The sequence below is a fragment of the Pinus tabuliformis genome, chromosome 8, assembly GCF_031772625.1.
Source record: "Pinus tabuliformis cultivar Carrire ecotype Pingquan chromosome 8, CPIR1, whole genome shotgun sequence".
In the NCBI taxonomy this organism is placed as follows: domain Eukaryota; kingdom Viridiplantae; phylum Streptophyta; class Pinopsida; order Pinales; family Pinaceae; genus Pinus; species Pinus tabuliformis.
In genome coordinates this window covers 778825649-778845046 of record NC_142294.1, presented here as the reverse complement: position 1 = coordinate 778845046, position 19398 = coordinate 778825649, and the positions used below count along the sequence as shown (strand labels likewise).

The window sequence follows — 19398 nt, the reverse complement described above, 5'->3', positions numbered from 1 at the left end:
CCTTTCATCAATAATATTAAATTCCAAAACCAAAATTTTGATAGAATTTATTTTTTAAAGCAATATAACAAATACTTTTTAAAAATATTACATAAATGTGAAAATTCACATCACAACACAACACACAAACTTTTAGCAAAATAATAAAATGTCTTAAAAGTAAAGATATCTTACTACTCATCTTTATTTTTTAAAGCATCATTCAATTTCAATTTACATCTTTTAAATAATGAGATCCCTCTAATTCTGAACTCTTAACAATACTCCAATAAAATCTATCAGATTATCCCCTTAAAAAAAATGCACGCTGCATAAAAAAGTAAACCGAAATTCAAAAAACTTTAATAAAAAAACTAAAGCTAAAAAACCTAAAAGCTAAAAAAGCTAAAATAAAACCTAAAAGCTAAAAAAACTAAAGCTAAAAAACCTAAAAGCTAAAAAAAAAAAAGGGCTAAAACAACCTAAAAGCTAAAAAAAGCTAAAAGCTAAAACAGCTAAAACTTATTCGTTAGTTCTAAAAAGCTAAACGCTATCCGATCCGCTTCGTTAGTTCTAAAAAGCTAAACGCTCTATGATTCGTTAGTTCTTGGCCTTCATTCGCTGCGCCTACGCCTGCAAACTCGCCTCGTTTTGTGCATGAATGAATGTCGCGCTTCAGTGGGAGGAATTACTACTTCCATGGATGTACTCTTTCATGGTTCACCATCTTTAGAGGTATTTCTAAAATTTATGTAAATTTTTTTTTGATCTTTTCATTAATATTCATTGTTTTTCTGTGCAGATTTTTACTGTAATTATGTAAATATCTAAATATCCAAATCTCTATAATTGTTCTGCATATAATTGTTTTTCATAATCTTTTGGTTAGTATTTATTTATCAGATTTTTTTGGGTAGATTTTAATGTAATTTGTGCATTTATTTACTTACTATTTTTTTATTCACTAATTTATGTTTTGGCGTTTTGCATCTGGCCCTAATTTTCCTGATTCTCTTAGAAAATGATAATTGGTAAAAAAAATTCAAATAAGCGTTTCAGATTTTGTTGTGTCTTGGTTAAAAAGGGTGAAAGTGTTTCTGCCTTCGCTTAAATGAACGTCTCATTTCAAACCGAGACAGGGTACAGGGTGGCATAATGTTTGTTTATTTCTTATGGGATGCATACAGGTTAGAGTACTAGAAATTTAATGACACAAAATCTGTATTGTGATTTTTTTACCATATGAATCACACTATTTACATTTTATTAATTCTGATAGGAGAAATTCATTTCTGGCCGTGTGCATTGTGACAGAGTATCTTTTGATGTAGAGACCTGGAACTTACTTTTTTGCTTGGAAAGTTTCGTGCCTCAAAATATTTGTTATCAATGATTAAAATTGCATTTGAAATATTTGATATCAATAAGTAAAATTGCATTTGAATAGCGTTTTCTCTTTGCCCTGCTTCTCAAAAACTACCTGTGTATGTTTTTGATCAAAATCAAAATCTTCTCTCAAACTAGATTGCTTAGCAAATCAAAAAAAGATTGTGGTTGGCCTCCTCAAAATCTGTTGCTGTTTTCATGGCCGCTCCATAATCGAAATTTCGTTTGACTTAGTTTAGATAAATTGGCTCTCTAACACTGATCTTGAATTGGTTTTTAAATTAGATTTATTGGCTTTCTGAAACTGATTTTGAATTATTCATTTGCACTCAGTTTTAGGTTTATACCATTTACAGATATATTTCTCATTTAGGAATAGTTATATTAAATTATATATATATATATATATATATATATATATATATATATATATATATATATATATTAAATTTAATATATTTTATTTATTTAATATATATATATATATATATATTTTTTAAATTTAATATATTTTATTTTTAAAATAGATATTATTAAGATTAATTTATTTTAAATAAATTTTATTATATTTCTTTTATTTATAGTATTTATTTTTAAATAATTTTTTTATATTAATACTATTAAATTAAATTTATTTTTTAAAATATTTTAAAATATAGATAGTTGATATCTTATAGAGTTCTACATTGTATATATTTTAAAATTTCAGATAGTTCATATGTTATTAAGTTCTACATTATATATTTTTATTAAAGATTAAATGTAATATGGTATATTTTTTAATTAGAATAATGTAATATGGTATATTCATTTAATTAGAATATATTGCATAGTGAAAAATGTTTGAATTTATATACAAAAAGTGATAATCTTTTTATATTTAAATTGATTTAAATTTATATATCTAATGTAAAAGTGTATTAAGATTGATTTCGAATATGTTTTTCTACTAAATGTTTTATATATAAATTTTTATAACTTTGGATTGTGTTAAAATAGGCTTGGATAAGCTAGAGTGGGTTAGGATAGACTAAAATAGACTAGGCTACTTAAGCATAGAATGGGCTAAGCTAGGCTAGGCTACTCTAGAATAGGCTAAGGTAAGCTAGGGCAGATTAGAGTATGTTAGAATAGGCTAAGTTGTTTTATACTAGAGTAGGCTAGGCTATGCTAGAATAGGGTAGTGCTAGTCTAGGCTATGCTAGAATAGGGTACCGCTCGTCTAGGCTATGCTAGAGTAGGGTAGCGCTAGTCTAGGCTAGGTTATAGTAGGCTAGGCTAGGGTAGGCAAGAATATAGTAGGTTAGGGTAGGCTAGCATAGGGTAAGGTAGGGTAGGCTAGGCTAGAGTAGAGTAGGTTAGGATAAGATAGGCTAGGCTCGAGTAGGTTAGGTTAGGCTTAGGCCAGGCTATGCTAGAGTAGGGGAGGGCCAGGTTAGGCTGTGCTAGAGTAGGGTAGTCTAAGCTAGGCTATAGTAGGCTAGGCTAGGGCAGGCAAGAATAGAGTAGGTTAGGCTAGGTTAAGGTAGGCTAGCATAGGGTAAGGTAGGGTAGGCTAAGCTAGAGTAGATTAGGTTAGGCTAGGATAGGATAGGATAGGCTAGGATAGTAGAGTAGGTTAGGTTATGCTTAGGCAAGGCTATGCTAGAGTAGGGGAAGGCTAGGCTAGGCTATGCTATAGTAGGGTAGCGCTAGTCTAGGCTAGGCTATATTACGCTAGGATAGGGTAGGAAAGAATAGAGTAGGTTAGGGTAGGTTAGCGTAGGCTAGCATAGGGTAAGGTAGGATAGGCTAGGTTAGAGTAGAGTATGTTAGGCTAGGATAAGATAGCATAGGATAGGCTAGGCTACAATAGGTTAGGCTATGCTAGAGTAGGTTAGGCTAGGATAGGCTAGAGTAGAGTAACTTAGGCTAGGATAGGCTAGGCTATAGTAGGTTAGGCTAGGATAGGCTAGGCTAGAGTAGGTTAGGCTAGGTTAGAGTAGGTTAGTCTAGGCTGGGTTAGGCTAGAGTAGGTTAGGCTAGGATAGGCTAGAGTAGAGTAAGTTAGGCTAGAATAAGCTAGGCTAGAGTAGGTTAGGCTAGGATAGGCTAGGCTAAAGTAGGTTAGGCTAGGCTAGGCTACGCTAGAGTAGGTTAGGCTAGATTAGACTAGGCTAGGATAGGTTAGGCTAGGATAGGCTAGGCTAGAGTAGGATAGGCTAGGATAGGCTAGGCTAGGATAGGCTAGGCTAGAGTAGGATAGGTTAGGATAGGTTAGGCTAGAGTAGTTTAGGCTAGGTTGCAGTAGGTTAGCCTAGGCTAGAGTAGGCTAGGATAGGTTAGGCTAGGTTAGGGTGGGCTAGGATAGGGTAGAGTAGAGAAGGTTAGGCTAGGATAGGGTATGCTAGAGTAGGTTAGGCTAGGATAGTCTAGGGTAGAGTAAGTTAGGCTAGGATAGGCTAGGCTAGAGTAGGTTAGGCTAGGTTAGAGTAGGTTAGGCTAGGTTAGGCTAGGCTAGAGTAGGTTAGGCTACGTTGGACTAGACTAGGATAGGCTAGGTTAGAGTAGGTTAGGCTAGGATAGGATAGGCTAGAGTAGGTTAGGCTAGGATAGGCTATGCTAGAGTAGGTTAAGCTAGGTTAGGCTACGCTAGAGTAGGTTAGGCTAGGTTGGACTAGGCTAGAGTAGGTTAGGCTAGGATAGGCTAGAGTAGAGTAGGTTAGGCTAGGATAGGCTAGGCTACAATTGGTTAGGCTAGGCTAGAGTATGTTAGGCTAGGTTAGGCTAGGCTAAAGTAGGTTAGGCTAGGATAGGCTAGGCTAGAGTAGGTTAGGCTAGGTTAGGCTAGGCTAGAGTAGGTTAGGCTAGGTTAGGCTAGGCTAGAGTAGGTTATGCTAGGTTGGACTAGGCTAGAATAGGTTAGGCTAGGCTAGAGTAGGATAGGCTAGGATAGCTTAGGCTAGAGTAGGTTAGGCTAGGATAGGCTAGTCTAGGATAGACTAGGCTATGTTAGGATAGGCTAGGCTAAAGTAGGTTAGGCTAAGATAGGATAGGTTGGACTAGGCTAGGATAGGCTAGGCTAGAGTAGGATAGGCTAGGCTAGAGTACGTTAGGCTAGGATAAGATAGGCTAGGTTGGACTAGGCTAGGCTATAGTAGGTTAGGCTAGGTTGGATTAGGCTAGAGTATGTTAGGCTAGGATAAGCTAGAGTAGAGTAGGTTAGGCTAGGATAGGATAGGCTAGAGTAGGTTAGGCTAAGATAGGCTAGGATAGAGTAGCTTAGGTTAGGATAGGCTAGGCTAGAGTAGGTTAGGCTAGGTTAGGCTAGGCTAGAGTAGGATAGGCTAGGCTAGAGTAGGTTAGGCTAGGATAAGATAGGCTAAGTTGGACTAGGCTAGGCTAGAGTAGGTTAGGCTAGGTTGGGTTAGGCTAGAGTATGTTAGGCTATGATAAGCTAGAGTAGAGTAGGTTAGGCTAGGATAGGCTAGGCTAGAGTAGGTTAGGCTAGGATAGGCTAGGATAGAGTAGCTTAGGTTAGGATAGGCTAGGCTAGAGTAGGTTAGGCTAGGTTAGGCTAGGCTAGAGTAGGTTAGACTAGGTTTGACTAGGCTAAGATAGGTTAGGCTAGGACAGGCTAGGCTATAGTAGGTTAGGCTATGCTAGAATAGGGGAGGGCTAGGCTAGGCTATGCTATAGTAGGGTAGCGCTAGTCTAGGCTAGCCTATTGTACGCTAGGCTAGGGTAGGAAAGAATAGAGTAAGTTAGGATAGGTTAGGGTAGGCTAGGATAGGGTAAGGTAGGCTAGGTTAGGCTAGAGTAGAGTAGGTTAGGCTAGAATAAGATAGGATATGATAGACTAGGTTTGGTTGGACTAGGCTAGAGTAGGTTAGGCTAGAGTAGAGTAGGTTAGGCTAGGATAGGCTAGGCTAGAGTAGGTTAGGCTAGGATAGGCTAGCCTAGAGTAGGTTAGGCTAGGTTAGGCTATGCTAGAGTAGGTTAGGCTAGGTTGGACTAGGCTAGAGTAGGTTAGGCAAGGGCTTTCCGGGGTGCAGGAATGATTTCTAAACTGGCCTACCGGTAGAGGTGAAGTCTTACAAATACCGCTGCATAATTAAGAATATACAAATGAGGCTAGAGTAGAGTAGGTTAGGCTAGGATAGGCTAGGGTAGAGTAGGTTAGGCAAGGATAGGCTAGGATAGAGTAGGTTAGGCTAGGATAGGCTAGGCTAGAGTAGGTTAGGCTAGGCTAGAGTAGGTTAGGCTAGGTTTGACTATGAGAGGATAGGTTAGGCTAGGATAGGCTAGGCTATAGTAGGTTAGGCTATGCGAGAATAGGGGAGGGATAGGCTAGCCTATGCTACAGTAGGGTAGCACTTGTCTAGGCTAGCCTATTGTACACTAGGCTAGGGTAGGAAAGAATAGAGTAGGTTAGGGTAGGTTATGGTAGGCTAGCATAGGGTAAGGTAGGCTAGGCTAGGCTAGAGTAGAGTAGGTTAGGCTAGGATAAGATAGGATAAGATAGGCTAGGCTAGAGTAGGTTAGGCTAGGTTAGGCTAGGCTAGAGTAGGTTAGGGTAGGTTGGACTATGCTAGAGTAGGTTAGGCTAGGATAGGCTAAAGTAGAGTAGGTTAGGCTAGGACAAGCTAGGCTAGAGTAGGTTAGGCTAGGACAGGCTGGGCTAGAGTAGGTTAGGATAGGATAGGCTAGGCTAGAGTAGGTTAGGCTAGGTTGGACTAGGATAGGATAGGTTAGGCTAGGATAGGATAGGATAGAGTAGGTTAGGCTGGGATAGGCTAGGCCAGAGTAGGTTAGGCTAGGATAGTCTAGGTTAGAGTAGGTTAGGCTAGGTTAGGCTAGGTTGGAGTAGGCTAGAGTAGGTTAGGCCAGGATAGGCTAGAGTAGAGTAGGTTAGGTTAGGATAGGCTAGGCTAGAGAAGGTTAGGCTAGGATAGTCTAGGCTAGAGTAGGTTAGGCTAGGTTAGGCTTGGATAGGGTAGGTTAGGCTAGGTTGGACTAGGCTAGGATAAGTTAGGCCAAGATAGGCTAGGCTAGAGTAGGTTAGGCTAGGATAGGCTAGGCTAGAGTAGGTTAGGCTAGGTTGGAGTAGGTTAGGTTAGGTTAGTCTAGGTTAGAGTAGGCTAGGATAGGTTAGGCTTGGCTAGAGTAGGTTAGGCTAGGTTGGACTAGGCTAGAGTAGGTTAGGCTAGGATAGGCTAGAGTAGAGTAGGTTCAGCTAGGATTGGCTAGGCTAGAGTAGGTTATGCTAGGATAGGCTAGGGTAGAGTAGTTAGGCTAGGTTAGGCTAGGCTAGGTTAGGCTAGGCTAGAGTAGGTTAGTCTAGTTTGGGCTAGGCTAGGATAGGATAGGCTAAGATAGGCTAGGCTAGAGTAGGTTAGGCTAGGATATGCTAGGCTAGAGTAGGTTAAGCTAGGATAGGCTAGGTTAGAGTAGGTTAGGCTAGGTTGGACTAGGCTAGAGTATGTTAGACTAGGATAGGCTAGAGTAGAGTAGGTTAGGCTATGCTAGGATAGGCTAGGTTAGGCTAGGCTAGGATAGGATAGGATAGGCTAGGCTAGAGTATGTTAGAATAGGTAGGCTAGCATAGGGTAAGGTAGGCTAATTTAGGCTAGAGTAGAGTAGGTTAGGCTAGGATAAGATAGGATAGGATAGGCTAGGTTAGGTTGGACTAGGCTAGAGTAGAGTAGGTTAGGCTAGGATAGGTTAGGCTAGGGTAGGTTAGGCTAGGATAGGCTAGGCTAGAGTAGGTTAGGCTAGGTTAGGCTACGCTAGAGTAGGTTAGGCTAGGTTGGACTAGGCTAGAGTAGGTTAGGCTAGGATAGGCTAGAGTAGAGTAGGTTAGGCTAGGATAGGCTAGGCTAGAGTAGGTTAGGCTAGGATAGGCTAGGCTAGAGTAGGTTAGGCTAGGATATGCTAGGCTAGAGTAGGTTAGGCTAGGATAGGCTAGGCTAGAGTAGGTTAGGCTAGGTTGGAGTAGGTTAGGCTAGAGTAGGTTAGACTAGGTTAGGCTAAGCTAGACTAGGTTATGCTAGAGTAGGTTAGGTTAGGTTAAGCTAGGTTAGGCTACTCTAGAGTAGGTTAGGCTAGTTTAGGGCTAGGCTAGGCGAAGCTAAGCTATATTAGGCCAAAGTATAGTAGGATAGGTTAGAGTAGAGTAGGCTAGGCTAGAGTAGAGTAGGCAAGGCTAAGACAGAGTAGGCTAGATTAGGCTAGGCTCGGCTAGAGTAGAGTAGGCTAGGCCAAGCTAAGATAGAGTAGGCTAGATTAGGCTAGGCTAGGCTAGGCAATAATAGAGTAGGTTAGGCTAGTCTAGGCCATGTTATAGTATAGTAGGTTAGGTTAGGGTATGCTAGGCCAGGTTAGGTTAGGTTATGCTAGGCTAGGCTTGGAAACATTAGGTTAGGATAGGATAGAGTAGATTAGGTTACTTTATGGTAGGCTATGGGAGAGTAGGTCAAGATAGGCGAGAGTAGGTTACGCTAGGTTAAGGTAGAGTAGGATGGGCTAGGAATTTCTCTATCTCTATTCTCTCCCCTTATCTCTACCTCTCTCTCTTGATTCATGTCCTTATCTCTTTTTTTCTATCTCTCTCTCCCTACAACTATCCCTAACCATCTCTACCTCTCCTTCTCTCTCTCCCCCCTGTTGTGGCCAGCAACAACCCCCCCCTAATTCAGCCTAATATCAGTCATGATGATAGATTGAATAGGGGACCCTTAGTTAATTTTCGAAAAACAAAGACTTCTTATGAAATTACAAGCATAAAACGTAGAAAAAGGTCCTTGGACGATTTAAGCCTAAAACTATGTTCATAAAAGCAAATCTCTAAGAGTGCATCACGAAAAAGATAAAAAACACCTTCGTTCCCTCTCTAAAAAACGCCAATATGCGCATCGCCTCGGCGTTGATGAACAACATCGCATCGCAATACACTAGCCTCCATAAAGAAAAACTTGTAAACCCGCCGACCTGCGATCGTGCGATCGCGCGATCGCACATCGCAGAAACTAGGCGAAGTACGTTGGCAAGCATTGAATTGTTGCGATCTGCGATATGACGATCTGCGATGTTGCGATCACTGCCGTTTGCGATCGCGCGATATGCGAGGATGCGCTGGCAAGTCATAAAAGCACCTCGGTACGACTCTTTCGGGCACGCCACCCAAAGAAAATCCACTTACCATTACCTGACTTGGAAATTATGCGCATTCAATGTTAGTAATGAATTAGTTGTCAGTTATTAAGTGGCATGAAGACGCGTGCCTTAATGCGGATTTTGCTTCACGTAAGGTGGCGTATCTAATCTATCTCTTGCATTTAACGCCTTCCCATCACCTTTCTGATCGATCTTTCCATTTCGCTCTTAACTTGCAGGAGCAAAGCTCGAAGGCAAAACCGAACAGAAACGCTAAGCGAGATGGGGAAGAAGAACAAAGCTCAGAGCTCAGAGGCAAGGGAAAAGACCAAAGAGATGGCGCCCCTCTACACAGACACTGCATGCAATAAGGATGCGGGCATCTCAACCTGGGAAGGCATGTATAGGATATTGGAGGAAGAAAATCCGAGAATAATCAAACTCCTGCTGTCCCGGATGCATTACGTTCTTCAGAAGCATCCCTGGAAGACCTAGCATGTTCTTTCCTCCACAGAATTGCAGCAAGGCCGAAGATCCTACCATACACAGACATGATCAAATGGATACTAGATGATGCGGAGTTGCACCAGAGACAGTTCAAAGCCCAGGGACATGGGATCGTAGCAGCATTTGCAGCTCAAGACCTAAGGCTCATGTATCATTTACCTGAGCCGCAAGCGACCTACAATGCAGAATTCGTTACGAAGTTCGTAGCAGAAAATCCCGACTTATCTGATACCACTAAGGAGTGGTCAAAAAGAGATGAACCATTGAAGAAAGATAAGAACGGTATGTATAGCACTGGTTCTCTTACTTCCCCATATTGTTTTGCTGCAGATATGCTCTGTAGAATATTCGGTAAGGCAGATATCAATAAATTTTCAACCGAATGGCTGCCCTTGATCGATGCTACAACTAACTCTGAGATAGTGGATTGGGCCAAAATCCTTTCTGACACTCTGTACACAGCGGTCCTCCACTACCGTTCTAAAAGATCCCACTCCCAAAGAGTCTATCCGCCTTTTTATTTGTCTGCCTATATAATGGATTCTGTCTGTCTTGTATCCAAATTCCCTACCATGGGTTGGCAATGGACTACCCAGGACCCATTGCCTATTCATGTCTATCATAAAATTCTGTGGGATTCCCAGTTCGCCCCCCATTTTTACCAGATTTGCCATGGACTTATATTACCCATACATAGGATAATATACAATAAAGATCCCCCAAGATGCTCTCCCGAGGCACAGATTGATATCACCTCCATCGCAAGATGGTTTGGGGAAGAATGGTTTACCTATATCCAAGTTTTTGGAAGCACAGTACCCCCGCATGTCCTACCCTTATATATCCCAGATAAATTGTTGGCCCGAGAAATCGCTTATCAGACTTGTTCTAAAGGTGGTTTAACTAAGGACCTAAAGAACAAAAAGAAGGCCATTTGGCCTCAATTCCCAGTCACGTGTGGGGTCTTCTCTTTATTCGATGTAGGGCACGCTTTTGGTGAGGTGGAGAATGTGACGTGTCTCCAACTATTTAAACTCCCACCAAGGCCATTCGACCCAAATAAAGTTGCCCAGGAATTTACAACTAGCGTTAGGATAAGTGTGTTCTCTGGACAGAAAGATCTGTTTGACGATCTTTTTCAGGGAAAGAACTCGCTCGAAGAAGTTTTGTAAGAAGCACGATCGAGGCTGTCCCCGGACGACTTTCGGAAATTCACATTGTATAGAGAAAGAAGGCTGGCTAACATTCCACTGGAAGGACTGCGGATAGCTGCCAGAGAACCGACTCCAAGCGTCAGCCTCAGTGAACGCTCCAGTGCCTCCAAATCTGATTCCAGCGCCGTGCAAGAAATATCTCCAGATCTTGAAGAGTCTGTCTGCAAAGAAGAAAGAAATGAAGAAACAATCAAGGACACAGCTCAATCAAGTTCGATGGCTCAGCAGCAAGTTGTCGCCTCGTCATCAAGAGAAGTTCCTCCCCCCGTCACCGAAACACCTCTTGTTACAGTAGAATTAGATAAAGAATGGGAGACCTTCAATGAACTGATTAATCTTGAAGGTCAGGTCCTGAAAACACCCGTGGACAACACGAAAGTGGCGCAAGAGGTCCTCTCAACCATAGTCAGTAGCACCACAGAGATGGAGCATCTTCCTATCGCTCCATCCTCAGAACTTCTACTTAGCGTAGAAGAGATCCCTCCACTGGACGTATTCTACAGCCCACAGCACAAGGCAGTTGTAAGGAGACAAAGAAAGAAAAGAAAGCTTGCGGATGCACTAGCTCAAGATGCTGAACACCTAGATGTCTTGTGGAAAGATCCGAATAGCAATCCAACCGAAAACCTCACCAAGTTGTCTTAGATTGCAGGAGCATATGCTTCTGCGACCATCGACAAGGCTTCTGAAGTTCAGCAACTTCTAAAAGAACGTGAGAGTCAAATACAACTGCTGCAACAACAGTTGCAACAAGCCAATATAAACGCTGAAGCTTCCAAGCAGCTTGAAAAACTACAAGAAGACTTTCGCCAGATGCAGCTGAGCCACCAGAGAAATATTGAAGAAAAGGAAAAGCAACTGCAGACGGTGCAAGAAATGCACAAGGATGAACTCAAGCTGACAGAATTTATTTCAGAGTCCATCAGCTTGAACGACCAACTGTCACAGCAACAGGAAGACATGGTACGTAGAATATCACAGTGGAGGCATTTTTGTGAGCTGAGCGACAAGATCACCAGCCAGGTAGTGGAACTACGGAATGACTAAGACCAGGCCAACAAAAGAGTAACAGAATATCTGGCTTGGAAAAATGACGAGGAAGGGAAGAAAGCAGGGGCGCCTAAGATTAATGAAAATCAAAAAGACTTGCTCTTCAACAAATGGGACGAGCAAATAACACAGGCGGAGTAGGCAGCAGAGTCAGCGGCAACACAAGCGACCATACTTATCGATTGTGTAAATGAAAATTTGCACAGAGCTAATTTGATTTCAGAGTCCACCCCGGGATACTTACCAAGTGCGTTACAGCTGGGAGCAGAATGGAAGCAGAAAGCACAGGCGAACGGGAAGACAATTCAGGCATTGGCTAGGTTAAACTAGGAAAGTTACTGGACTTACTTAGTTAAGCCTCACAGCCAATGCATGACGGTAAGGTGCATCATGAACGCGGCCGAGAAAGTAGCGCCAGCTCTTATGGACGCTGTTTTCGTAGCCCCACTAAGCACGGAAGTCGGCCAACCGACTCTTCTCAAGCCCATGCTTGATAACTGCAATTTCAGGGACCAAATTAAGTAGTAATTTCAATTTAGAAAGTTGTTTTTCTTTTTGTTTTACTGAATTAGAAAAAGGGCGGTCATTTGAGAGCCGTATCCTAAATTTTGTAATAATACTATTATTAGGATTAGATAGTAGTATTTGAACCTTTCTCATTGCATTGGAGAAGGGTCCAGAAATTTGTCAAAAACTTGTCCTCAAAACATGCACTTCTGCACCCTCAAAGGAGGTTTTGATGAATGGAAGGATCGTGATTTATTTATGTTTGCATTTTTATGTCTGCTACTGATGTTGCACTTCTGTACTCTTGGTAGATGTTAGAAGCAAGTAGAGGTAGATCGTTATTGTTTGAAGTCTATGAGTAAGAATTAGTCATTAATGGTACTTTTATCTCTTGATCAATTTCTGCTTGTATTCTTAAAGCGATATACAACTGATATTGTTTGCATGCTAATGTATGAATATATAAGTTATCATTTGGCACTTCTGTACGGTGGATTTATCTATTCATGCTTAATATGCGAATGATTTGATTATGCGATGTGCTGTTCACAACCGCTCTGCCTAACTTCTTATGCAGAATGGTTTATCTTTATTGATTTATATTCTGATATCAGTTGAATGATCTTTATTACTAGCTGCTGTTAGAAATCTTTCTAGATCGCATAACAAAAGAAACATCCCGGGTTAATGTAAATTCTGTGTGTTGTTTTTCATTTGATTATAGTAATTTAGATTCAAGTTTGCAAGATAGATTTATAGTAGTTTTAGAACGTTTCTTAGAAGTAACCTAACCAAAATTCCACACACACACACATACACATCCCATGCATCGGGAAGCTGGTCCCGTTATCCCTAGTCGGACCCGCTACTCCAAATGGGCAAGGAGCCGCCAACCAAGTTCCGGACCGGGTGGGTATCCCCCTTGTTGTTGACCCGACTTCAGGGCCCTCAACACCTCCATATCACTCTCTCCCTCTCCCTCTCCCTATCTTTGTCCCTTCCTCTCTCTCTATATCCATCTATCTCTCCCTCTTTATACCTCTTCCTTTCTCTCACACTCTCTCTCCCCCCATATCCCTCTCTCCCTACCTATCTTAGACTCTCTTTCTCTCAATTTCTAGCTCCATCCTTCCATCTCTCTTCTCTCCCTCTCTCTCTCTACCTCTCTCTACTTCACTTTCTATCTCTCACACTCTCCATCCATATCTCTTTCTCTTTCTCTTTATATCTCTCTATCTCCCACTCCCTCCCACCCTCAATCTCCATCACACTCTCTCCCTCTCTCTCTCCTCCCAACCCTTTCTGTCTCCCTATCACTCTCCCACTCTCTCTTCGCTCAGTATGTCACCCTTGATTCCCATTGATTCCTCTCTTACCTCTTCCCCCTCTCTCTCACCCTCTCCCTCACTCCCTCTTTCTCCATCTCTCTCCCCACCTCTCTCTCTCCACATCTCTCTCTCCCACTCTCTCTCCTATCCCTTTCTCCCTCTCTCCTTTTGCATATATATCTCTCTCTCTCCAGCCCTCCCTCCCTATCTCTATTTCTCCCACTCTCTCTCCACCCTCTCCTTTGATGTATCCATCTCTCCCTCTCCCTTCCTTTTCTACCTCTACCTCTTTCCCTCATTATTCCTCTCTCTCTCCCTATCAGTCTCCCTCTCTCTAAGTCTCCCTCTCTCTTCCTCTCCCTCTATATCACTATCCCTCTCTCTCTATCTCTCTCTCTCTCCCCATTTCCCTTCCTCCCTTCCTATCACTGTATGTCTCTCTTTATTTTTATCTCTCTCCCCCTCTTCCTCTCCCACTTCCTCCCACCTTCTCCCCTCTTACTCACTCCTTCCCTCCTCTCCCTCTCTATATTTGTATCTATTTTCCCCTCCCTCTTCTCTCCCTCCCCTTTTCTCCCCCTCACACTTCATTATCTCTCTGCCCCACCCTCTCTCTCTCCATCACCCTCTCCTTCTCCAAATCCCTCTCTTTGTATCTCCTCTCTCTCCCCACCATGACTTCTCCCCATCCTTCACTCCTAATTCATCTCTCTCTATCCCTTTCCCTCTCTCGAACTATCCCTCTCCCTCACGAGGGCTCTTTGTCTTGTTCGCCCTCTCCCTCCTACCCTTCTTCTCCCTCTATATTTCTCCTAGTCTTTGTCTTCCTCTCCATATCCCACTGCATCCATCCTCCTGCCATATTCCTCCCTCACTTCCTTCATATCTCTCTCCCTCTCTATCTCTCAATATTTCTACCTGTCCCTCTCCATTTCTTTGTGGCTTACTCTATCTCTCCCCTCCCTTGCTACCTCTCCCCTCTTTCCTCTTGCTTCATCTCTCCCTATCCCCATTTCACTCTATGCTCCTCTCCTTCTCTCTCTATCTCGCTCACTTTCCTTGTCTCCCTCCTTCCCATGATCTCCCACTCCCTCCCTCTTCTTGTCCCCTTTCCTCTCCTAATCCTTATTCATCCCACCCTCACCACCTCTTCCTCCATCGATTTCTCTTCTCCCTCTCTTTGTCCATTACTCTACCTCTCCCTCTTTTTCTTTCCCTCTCCCTCCCTCCCTCTCTCTATTCTACATCTGCTCCCCTCTCCCTCTATTTATCTACCCTATCATTCTCTCTCTCTCTCATCCTCCATCTCCATATCTCTTCCCACCTATCTCTCGCTCTTTCTCTTCCCTCCCTACCTCTCCCTCCATACCTTCTACTCCTTCCCTTGCTCTCTCACTATTTCTACCTCTCCCTCTTCGTCTCTCCCTCCCTCTACCCTTCTCCCACCTACCATCCCCCTCCCTCTCCCAGTCCATCTCCCTATATCTCTCTATCCCTCCATACATCCATCTCCATCCCCTCCCCTCCTTTTCCTCTTTCTCTATCGCCAACTTCTTCTCTTGCTTTAAGTATCTATCTTTTTATCTGCCTCATCTTCTCTCTCACTTTTGTTGTACCTCCCTCCCTCTATCTCCCACTCATATTATCCTTCCCTCAATATTTACCTCTAACTCATTGTCCCTCTCAATCTCAAATCCTCCTCTCTCTCCTTCTCTCACTCTCTCTCCATTCCTCGTGATATATCCCGATACAATTATGTGCTAGGGAATAAGTTCCTAGGCATTAATATGGTAGGTTACATTGTGAAATATAACTTTTCGAAGTGAAATTAATTCGAAATATGTCCTGACCTCTTGAAACATCATTTTTTGAATCCAACACGATAATATCTAAATTTACAGATAATATTCTTTTAAAAGGATGTTAGAATATTTTAATAAAAGAGTTAATTGCTCGGGAAGTTCAGAATCGATGAAATTAAAACATGAAAAATGACCTTAATATTTGAGATTTTAAATAATGATGGATATATTCCTCCAATACATTAAACCATACTGCTTTAATCCATACAAAATTACATGTGTATTCAAAACATACTGAATCTTATATAAATGTGTATATTTCATATAAAATTAGGTTGACTTCATTCCAGCGACGAGTTGTATGTTATTCTGGATGCTATGATTTTCTTATGGATTAAGCTCCGTTCTGTTACCTCTGTCCTCATATAAAAATTCTCATAGGGATATGGTGTTGTCCCAGTGTTACTTGGGAGTGGGAGCAAAAGCAGGGAGCGGGAGTGAAAACGGGAGCAGGAGTGACATTTTCAGAAGCTCCCGGTTTGGGAGCGAATCCCGAAGCGATTTATATATATATATATATATATATATATATATATATATATATAATTTTTGATACATATATGTCAACAAAAACATGTAGAATGATGAATTATATATAAAAAACATAAAAAAACATAGATTGGCATTGAACCATATCACATCAATCATCTAGAAGTTATAATCTTCATCAACCATGTCCACAAGTTAGTAACATACATATTACAACTACAACATATTGAGTCTCGTGAATCATGATTCATCAAATTCAATCTTAAAGTTGCAACTTCAAGCTTTCAAAATTGAAAATTCAATATATAACATTTATCATCATTGATCACCAAAGTTATACCTGTAAGCTAAGTTTAACCATTACAAGAAATAATATCTTAGATATTTCTAAGTTCTAACTTCTAACTGTTAACATGAAATGAAATGTTATAAAATGAATTATGAATAATGAAATGAAATGAAACAACTTTAGTCTTTCACGAAGCATCATATTCATAATTCCCAATCATTACCAATGAGTTATAATTTCCAACTTCAAACTTCAAACTTTCATTGTCACAGTCATATATTGTTTACAAAAAATATCATTATGATATGAAAGAGTGAAGAGTCAAGGACTTAAGACTCAATAGTTATGAAAACTAATAGAAACTAGAAAAGACAAGTAAATTGTAAATCCACATGTGGCCCTTGCCACGAGAGTCTCCTGTATGAGCAGGTCATGGTGGTCTTCAAAGAGTCTCCCACACAGACCGACAACCATAGCTAGAAGGCACATGCCCTCTACGTGAGGGTGTAGATGGAGGTGGTGACAACAAGGGAACAAGACTCAGAACTCGAGCACTGCTACTGGATGGTGGAGGTGGCATGGCTACTGTAGCTGCTTCATTTTCATCCCTTATAATTTCCTCTTCCAGTTCTTCAAGATGTATAGTGCCATCCTCCAAATTGTCATCCTCTAGGTGGTTGTCCCAAATTTTATATGTGGGATCCTCATAAGCCCGATCACAGTAATGACTCAACAACCTCAAGTTGTAGTGCACATAAACCAAGCTTTCTACTCAGTTTTCATTGAGTCTATTTCTTTTCACATTATGTATGAAGTTGTAGGTGCTCCAATACCTTTTGCAGAAGAAGTATTTACAACCTGTGATAGAACTTTTTTTTGCCAATTTTGGCAAAATTCCCTAGCCGCCATATGTTTCCCACCATGTGAGAGAATCAACTCTGTCTCTGCCTTCCATTGCATGGAAGGTACCAAACAAACCAGTGCCACTAAAGTATCTACCTATTTCAAGGTGCACAACTGCACATTCGTCCCTGCCAGGTACCAAATTTTCTAATGCATCCAAATATCCTCTAGTTACCTCTGCATCTAAATGGGGTGTTAGGCCCCTATACTACTAGTGTAACCCCTTATTGTTATTAGTACAACCCACTTATTATATTGATGTACCCATGTAGTGCCCATATTTTTACTATTGTGCCACATAGAAGCCCACTATTGTTATTATTGTGCCCTTACATTATTATTGTTATGTCGGCTCTGATTATGTTATGACCCCTTAGACTCCTATATATAGAAAGGAGGTCTTTTCATTTGTATCATCGAAGAATTGTTCATTTATGTAATGTAAAGGAGGTTGCCCCCTCGAAGAGGCTGAATTCTAAGGCGTGGATCTATCTTTTCTATCTTTTTCTTGAGCTGGTTTCATAACATTTGGTTTCAGAGCTTTGGATTCTAGGGTTTCGCTGCTCCAAACAGGTCATCGTGGCATTTTCGCTATAACTTTTTTTTGCGATGTTTCAGAAGCTAAAAAAAACCCATTTGAGAAGAAATCACGCTGAATCTTGGGTCCAAATTTTAGAGCATTTCGCACTATATTTCGGAGATATGATATGAGGAAGTTGGTCTTTTTTCAGACTCCTGAATTACATTCCAAACAGGTGACCTGGGGAAAATCATCATAAATTTCTCTCTGAGCATTGGATTGAAATTTGGTAAGAAGGTACAAAAAGAGGACGGACTGTAGTTTCTTGTGTATATTTTTCAGATCCAAAGGTCGAATCAGTGACTCGTGGCACGTCATACAAGTTCGCTCTACTGAACTAGTCTATAATCAAGTCATGTTGGGAGATTGTGCATAACTCTTCCTTGGAGAATCCAACGTGGATCAGGCTGGTGGCATTGGAAATAGGACGTAGAGGGCTACTACAGGTCGCAATTTCAGAACTTAAAGATTCAAAAGTATAGAGTTACAGTCGTTTCAAGATCGAGCTCCTAAAATCAAGAAAAAGCAAGATGAGGAAGTTTACTGGCAAGGATCCGGTAAATTGGACACTTCAGATGGAGCAATATTTTGATCTACATGGTGTACCACTGTTACAAAAGGTATGTATTGCATATTCATATTTAGAACTGGATCAATTTTTATGGTATGAAAGGATTTGTTCTCGTAAACAACTTGTTACGTGGTCAATTTTCACGGAGGCAATGATAACACATTATGAGGATACAAAGAGCAACACCTTCTTTAGAGAAACACCACAACAATTGGAAAGAGTAAAAGGGCTTTGTGACATAGTGGAAAGCAAAATTATGGAAACCAGGAAGCATACCCCTCACAACTATAAAGATGGAAGTGTTGTTTCTCCCAGCGTTCCACAACCTACAAGGGTTACACCATAACAATTGGAAGAAAAAAGAGAAAAAGGGCTTTGTTACAATTGTGATAGCAAATGCACTAAAGGTCATAAGTGTGCTGAGAATAAATTATTTTACATAGAATATGAAGAGGAGGAAGAAAAGGATCAAGAAACATCAAAAGAAGAGGATATACGCTAGGACCCCACACTAGAGAAAGAAGAAATGAATCAGACCATATCTTGTAAAGCATTGGCAAGAATTACCACTCCTCAAACTCTCAAGATAGAAGGACATATCAAGAAGAAAAAGGTGCAAGAAGTGAAAGATCATGTCGAGAAAGAAGAAATGAATCCAACCATATCTTGTAATTCATTGGTCGAAATTACCACTCCTCAAACTATCAAGATAGAAGGACATATCAAGAAGAAAAATGTTCAAGAAGTGAAAGATCACATCGAGCATCAAGAAATGAATCCAACCATATCTTGTAAAGGATTGGAAGAAATTACCACTCCTCAAACTCTAGAGATAGAAGGACATATCAAGAAGAAAAAGGTTCAAGTAGAGAAAGATCACATCGAGCATCAACATCAAGTTCTCCAACTTTTAAAGGATAATGCCACTTTGGTGCAAAATCAAACGAAACAATAGGTAGATCAACATCGTAGTGAAAAAATTTTGGATGTAGGTGATTGGGTATTTTTACTGCTACATCTCAAGCAAGCTATTTATGAGAAGGAAATGTTGGAAATACTACATGCACTTAAAAAATGGCAACCTTACCGAATGGGAAGACTCTTCAAGGATGAGGATGTGGAAGCATTGTTTTCTGCTATTTTTATTATCCGACCAGATTGGATAAACGAAGCAAGGGATGAATGGAAGAAGGACGAAGAAGTACGGCCGCTTATTCAAAAGTTGCAAAAGATCCCAATTCAAACAATATTGCCAGAAATTGAAGAGGAAGGAAAAATCATATTGGAACCTGGTGCAGTCACAGAAACAAGAACCCGATAGCTACGAAATCGATCAATTTCAAAGTATCTCATCAAGTGGAAAAACTTACCCACTGAAGATTCCACATGGGAGGACAAGAATTTTATACAGAAGCATCAAGAACTACTCAAGCATTGAGGACAACGCTTTTTGAAGGAGAGGGGCATGTTAGGCCCCTATACTATTAGTGTAACCCCTTATTGTTATTAGTACAACCCACTTATTATATTGATGTACCCATGTAGTGCCCATATTGTTACTATTGTGCCACATAGAAGCCCACTATTGTTATTATTGTG

The 19398-nt window shown here is 41.0% G+C and overlaps 1 long non-coding RNA gene across 1 annotated transcript in view; it reads left to right on the top strand.

Moving 5' to 3' along the window:
• Window positions 1–595: 595 nt before the first annotated feature.
• LOC149237905 (uncharacterized) overlaps window positions 596–19398 on the top strand; it is a 91947-nt gene continuing 73144 nt past the window's right edge. Inside the window, exon 1 of the long non-coding RNA XR_016245328.1 lies at window positions 596–714. This is a non-coding gene — a long non-coding RNA (uncharacterized LOC149237905). The remainder of the gene's footprint in view (window positions 715–19398) is intronic.